Source organism: Lolium rigidum, chromosome 7 (assembly GCF_022539505.1).
Source record: "Lolium rigidum isolate FL_2022 chromosome 7, APGP_CSIRO_Lrig_0.1, whole genome shotgun sequence".
In the NCBI taxonomy this organism is placed as follows: Eukaryota; Viridiplantae; Streptophyta; class Magnoliopsida; order Poales; family Poaceae; genus Lolium; species Lolium rigidum.
Window position 1 is genome coordinate 227,337,552 of NC_061514.1, and position 6,760 is coordinate 227,344,311.

The window sequence follows — 6,760 nt, forward strand, 5'->3', positions numbered from 1 at the left end:
CATGTGTATATATTGAGTGTTTGTACAAAGCACTTTATTGCTGAGTGAGTAATACAATCTTCGATAGTAAACGAATGCATCGCAAGCACATTCATCTTGTCATATGGAAATAAGCAGCGTTTGGACAAAGCTCCGCACATTCATCTCAAGCGACATATTTTTTTGGAGTTTTAATCGCATAATGATACCTTCTGGTGTTCTGTTTGTTGCCTGTAAAACAGAAAATTATAAAAGAGGTAGGATTAGTAGAAGCATCAGCTAATACAGAAATAACATTTGCTATGTAGAGAGAAGAGACACAGCAAGTGTATATTGGACAAAACGGAACTGAAACCCATCTTCAATGGAGATAATGAGGTGAACAATTGTTAGCGGTAGTGCTTGTGAAAGCATATAGCGGCCTGTTTTATCCATGTCTTGTGAAACAACATCTTGCTCTGCTCAATCCATAAATTCCTATGGACGTCAAAAAAGCAATCCATAACTTCCTTAGCACTATATTCCAAGTCGAACAAAGCATAGACGTACTCTCATCGCCTGTCCTTCATATAATCTTGAAAAGCAGCTGCATCACAGATTGATCATACAGTACAAATAATTTAAGGGGGAGTGGAAAACAGAGACCCGAGAGGAACTTTACTTGGAAAACATCTACTCCCTCCATCCTCAAATAAGTGAATATCTAGCCTCAAACTTTGTTCATGAAAAAGTGTACTTCTATGTTCCCAATGCACTTTAAATTAGCAAAAGTTGTTTCTCTCTCATCGCACGGAAATCAAACCCAATAATATTCAACACATGTTATTTTAATTTTATGCATGCACTTAGCCTATTGGAGATGAAATAATTAAAGTGGAGAGAGATGTTGGTTGCATCTTCCCAATGCAATTTTTCTCTCTTTTTACTCCCTCCAATACAGTATATTGGGCGCAGCTTCAAAACCAGGTTTTTTCACAAACCAAAGAAATAGGGCGCAGCTCCTTCAGTGTAGAATTAATTGGGCGCATTTCCGTTTTTTCACAAACCAACACAAACTGTGCCGCGGCAGAGAAAACCAACAAGAACTGTGCCGCGGCAGAGAAAACCAACAAAAACTGTGCCAAGGCAGAGATTTTCACTATATGATCTATGTGCCACGACAGAGATTAACAGTATATGATCTTTGTGGATTCTCTGAATTGTCTACATGATCAACTAACATCAATACTGATCTACGTAAATCATCTACATTATCAACTAAATTATCTCTATCTAAATTATCTCTACACTATCTCTATGATCAGATCAGAAAGAGTAACAAAAACTTGACAAGATCTACATGATCTACAAGTAGGAGTACAACAACTTGATCTACATGATCTACAAGTAGGAGTACAACAACATGATCTACAAGTAGGAGTACAACAACATGATCTACAAGTAGGAGTAGCAATAACAGAAACATCAGTACATGATCAACCGAAACAGGACCAAAAACATGATGATCTACGTCACAATCTTGATTCAAAGTGACAGAAAAAATTGCATGATATAGGAGACTAGAGGGTTTAGGGTTTACCTTGGCTGCCGGCGCCGGTACTGAACGTGAAGCCCATGGACTCGTTGCTGCCGCCGCTGCCAAACGAGATCCCGCCGCCACCGCCAACGCCAAACGAGATCCCGCCGCTGCCATTGCTGAGGTTAAACCCCACGAACGTAGAATTGATCCCTCTGCTACCTGTACCGGCCTCGCCGACGGAGGCACTCCAGTTCGAGGAACCGGCCTCGTTAGGTGCCGGAGCGCGAGATGGGCGTGAGAGGCCGACGCGCCGTCGTGGCAAGGTAGTCGGAGGATGAAGACGCTCGAAACCTGCCGTGCCGATGGAGAAGGAAGGAGCACCCGCGCGTCCGGTGAGACCAAGAGGAGGAAGACCTCCGGGCGGCGGTGCTCTCGCCTGGAAAGCTACCCTAGAAAGCCCACGGAGGCCAAGAGGAGGAGGCCGGCGATCTTCTGCATCTTGCTGCGGCGGCGCCATTGGAGAGAGGAGAGAGGAGAGAAGATGCCGCCGTCTGTTGGTGTCCCTCCATCGCCGCAGATACTTATATAGAGGGATCACCGGCGGGAACATCGGCGGGAGCTTTCAACTCCGAAATTTTCGTTTGGAAATTTTCATGGAAACCGAGCGGGGGAGAAAGGAAAGTGTAGCGCAGATCGGCGGGAGATTTTCATGGAAACCGAGCGAGGGAGAAAGGAAAGTGCGGGAGGAAGAAGAAACTCGCTAAAATTTCGCCTCCTAACTGTCTCCACCAATGCATGCAATCGGTTCCTTCTTTTACTGGACGTGGAGTTTTGTTGCGGTCAGAAACCCACCGGCGGGCAGCGACTGGCAACACCGTAGAGCCGGGAACAACTAGGGCTGCGGCTGGCCCCAGTCCCTCAGAGCGACGGCCCGCAAAGCCTTCTGGTCACACGTTCGATGCTATCGCAAGGGCGTGCCACCTGACCTATACCCGGTCGGGAAGGTGTTGGATGATGCCTCGCTTAGTTTCCCGCATGGCATACACGTAAACGTTAAATACGAGCCTCGATCGGCTCTCGAGGTTGTCCTGTGAATCGGCTCAAAGAGCCGATCCACCCATGATTCGTACGAGGTGCACGAATATATGGTGGTCCTGCTTGATCAAGATAAAGTTAATGCGATCTACGACGATTTAGGGTTTTCACCGCATAATCGGATCATCCTACTCACGATTGGGCCTCGCGCTCGCGCACGGTGATCGTAAGTCGATCCTAGACGGGGCCTAAAAACCAACACGAGGTTGATCCCCGGAACATCCTGTCTAGGGCTAGCAAATTACACCCTACACGCCGCTGGATCCTCCAACTCTTTGTAAGGCCTAACTATTGCGGATATTAAACTAATCCTTGAAGAACAAGGAGCAACCGTAACGGATCGGATCTACTAAACTATGATCAAGCGGGATGCCGCCCCTACACCTGAGATAGGTGTAAAGGCGGCTAGATGTATAAGGGTTGCACTACGACAGCATATGATACGAAGAACAATGCTAACCCTAACACATCTAAGATAACTACGTTGCTCGCCATCAAAAAGGCTTCAGCACGAGCAACGCATGAACAACGTGGGTAGGCTTGTGCTGCCTAGATCGCAAGATGCGATCTAGGCAGCATGGTGCTTACCGGAGAAACCCTCGAGACGAAGGAGTTGGCGATGCGCCGAGATTTGTTTGTGTTGAACGTTGGTTGTTGTTTATTTCATAAACCCTAGATACACATTTATAGTCCAAGGGACTTTCTAATTCAGGCGTGCACCTAACCGTGCACGGGTAAAACTCTATCTCCTAACCGACTCGTAATCTAATATGTTACATGATACAAGGGCAAACTAGCCCAAACGTTGCATACAAGGCCGATTCACGTATTTCTTCCATGTATATTCTTCAAACCCATCTTGATCGCGGCCCACCTCTGACTCGGTCAAATTCTGGTGATAACACATGCCCCCCTGGTTTTGGAAATGACATTTCCAAAATCATTACGCTTTTCTTTCGTCGGGTCATGTCGTGGCGTAGCAGAACCGCCGCAGAATCTTCCATCATTACGCCTCGCCTCCCGGGCTTCTCTCGTACGAATTGACAATTTCGGCATCACGTCCTCGAGAACCGTCATGGCATTAAATCTCCACTACACTCCTTTTATTTATCTCGTGCCAAACGGTTCACCACTCCATCCCCTTGCTCGCTCTGTCCACCAGCGCCAAAAAACCCTCTTCCCCTGCAGCCATGTCTTCCTCTTCCTCCTCCGCCTCAGGCCTCCCCCTCCAATCGTCACCGAAGAACAAGAAAGAGGACGACCTCCACTCCGGGGCGAACCCCATCTCCTCTGACAAGGAGAAGAAAGAAGGAGAAGTAGAGAAGACCAAGGCCTCCCCCTCCGCCATGCTCCCGTCGAAGAAGCGCTCCCGCATGTGGGCGGACAGCGAGGACGACGATGATGACGAGGAAGGAGAAGAGGAGGAGGAGGAAGATGATTCCTCCTCCTCCGCTGGGTATCCGCCGACGAAGCGCTTCCGCACTTGGGCGGATAGTGAGGATGATGATGATGACGAGGAGGAGGAGGAAGCTCCAGCCGACGGCTGGGGCAGCAGCGGCGAAGACTTCTCCGGCAGTAGCGCCGATGGCGACGCCGACGACGATGCTAGCGAGGAGTAGTTATGTAGGATCAGTAGTCCCGTGAGCAATCGGCTCTTCTTTTGTCCTTCTTTTCTTCTTTGAGAAGTCGGCTCTTTATTGTAAGAAATCCCAATATCAATGAAGAATTTCCCTTAACTTGATCTCGCCGATTTCCTATCGTACTGATTTGGCCGATTGTTAACTTGATCACCGCTCAATAAGCCGATGGCAACGCACCGGTAACCTGCGAACCTTGCTCAAATTCAGATCCCCAAACTTCCAACCGAACAGGCCCAATCCGTAATCACCGAGCGTAATGTTGGACTAAACGGCAAAACCCCTGAAATAACGCCTGGCCTTGTCATTAACCTCAGGTTTTCAGACATTTTCCTGCCAGACCCTTCTCTTCCAAATCCCCTTTGCTTTCGAGGGCTCTCGAGATCATTGCTAACTCAACCCGGAGGCTGGAGAAGATACTTCGCGGGACGAGCTCTCGCTCCGTTTTTCCCACGACAACTATTCCTCAAAAGCCGAGACATAGAGTCAGCCCGATTTCAACAAAATCGGCTCCTTATAGCAAAGGATCCTTCAGGACAATCCGCCCCCGAGCCTCAGTTAAGGCGGGAAAGATAGTGAGTCAGCCCAATGTGCCGCCATTGGCCTCAAATCATAACGCAGAGCCAGCCGATTTCAACAAAAATCGGCTTCCCAGAGCAGAGAGCCTTCAGGGTAAGCTGCCCCCCGAGCTTCCTCAGTCCACCTCTTCGTCTTTGCAGGTCAGATTGGTTCCTTTCCTTTGGTGGATCTGATGCAACCCACCCTTAACCTGATCTGCACACCCATGCTGCTCTTGGCATTGTTCTTGAAGAGAGGATCTGAGCCATTAAACCACTCCCTTGAGGAGTTCTTCCATTAGAGTCTCTCTTCGTGGCCCACTTCCTGCTCCATTGACCCTCTGATTATAACAGTTATACCTCTTGAGTCGATGGCCATGCATCGGCTTTATATCCTTAAGGCGATGTCTGCTGCATCGGCTGTGCTTAAAATTTTTTGAATTTTTTACGGCCGATTTATGTATCGGCCCCCATACTTGATACTCCTACTTCATATCCTCGTGTTTTATCCACCTAGGTGCCCCCCCCGAGCCGATTCTGTCAAGAGAATTGATGGTATCGGCTCTTTAGGTATTCCCTGCTGGATCAAACGTTGAACCCAGGCAAATTGATGGTGAGGATAATTTTGGCCGATTGCTGGAATCGGCCTCCACGTTGCTTGTTCGATGAAGGTTTTGTAATGTTCCTCCATAAATCCCTGGGGCCGATCTCCTGGATCGGCATCGCCACATTCGTCCATCGATGTTTGCTTTTGTTACACGGTCAGGCCGGTGGATAAAACCAACCTAACCCCGTTCTTTGTCACGTCGATGCGCTCGCAGTCGTCCAAATTGATGCCTGAGAGCGGCTCTTGGCCTGATGTCTCCCAAACGTCCATGCCGGCTGTTAAAATCTCGGCTGAATCATCTGCGTGGACGACTTCTACTTCATCTCCATCCCACTGTATTAGGCATTAGTGCATCGTAGATGGAATGCAACAGTTGGCGTGGATCCAATCTCTCCCTAGTAGGACAGCATAGGTGCTCTTGCTGTCGACAATAAAGAACGTCGTAGGGACAATTTTCCTTCCCACGGTCAGATCCACATTCAGAACACCTTGTGCGTCAGATGCTTGGCCGTTGAAATCGCTCAGTGTTACATTGGTCTTGATCGGATCCGAGCTGGAGCGTCCCAACCGACGTAGCATGGAGTATGGCATAATGTTAACTCGCCGCTCCGGTGTCTACCAACATCTTGTTGACAGGCTGCCCATTGATGTAACCTCGCAAGTACGGGGCCTTCGGATGCTCGTAACTTCTTTCTCGTGGCTTCTCAAAGATGACCGGCCGTGGGCCGCAGTCCAATTGTGCCACAGGTGCTTCGTATAATCCTTGAGCGCTAAACTCCGCTGGAAGGATGAAGACCATGTTTGTGCCAGCCGATGTCTCATCATCGGCTTTCCTTTGCTTGGGGCGCCACTCTTTTCTTTGTGGCCGACCTTCTTCGTCCAGGTTCGCTGAATTTTGGCGGCCGAGATCAGGCCGTGTCTTCCTCAGCCGTGTGCGGTGTATAACCTTTCGGCTTCTTCCAACCCACGTAGACGCTGAACCCTTCGCTTCGGGAACGGCTGAGCCCATCGGGGCACCACCTTGGCCGATGATACTTATCTTCTTCATCATCGTCCTCTAGTTCCTCGAGATCTTCCACCCGAGCGGACTCAGCATGCTTGTCCCGAGGCGGGAGAGGCCCTAGACGCTTGAACACGGACATGTTAGCTGCATCCTTCTTCCTTTGTTTACATTCTGGGCAACTGCCGATTGTTGGCAATCGGCTCATTCCTGAATCCCAGCAGTGTCTGAAGAAGGGGCAGTCCCAGTGCCTATCCTTGTCGTCTTGCTCCCTCGACTTTTCCTTGGCGTGGCGCTCGTATCGCTCCTCGTCGTGATCATGCCGACGACGTCTCCTGTCGTCCCTAGCCAGACGATCTTCTTCAT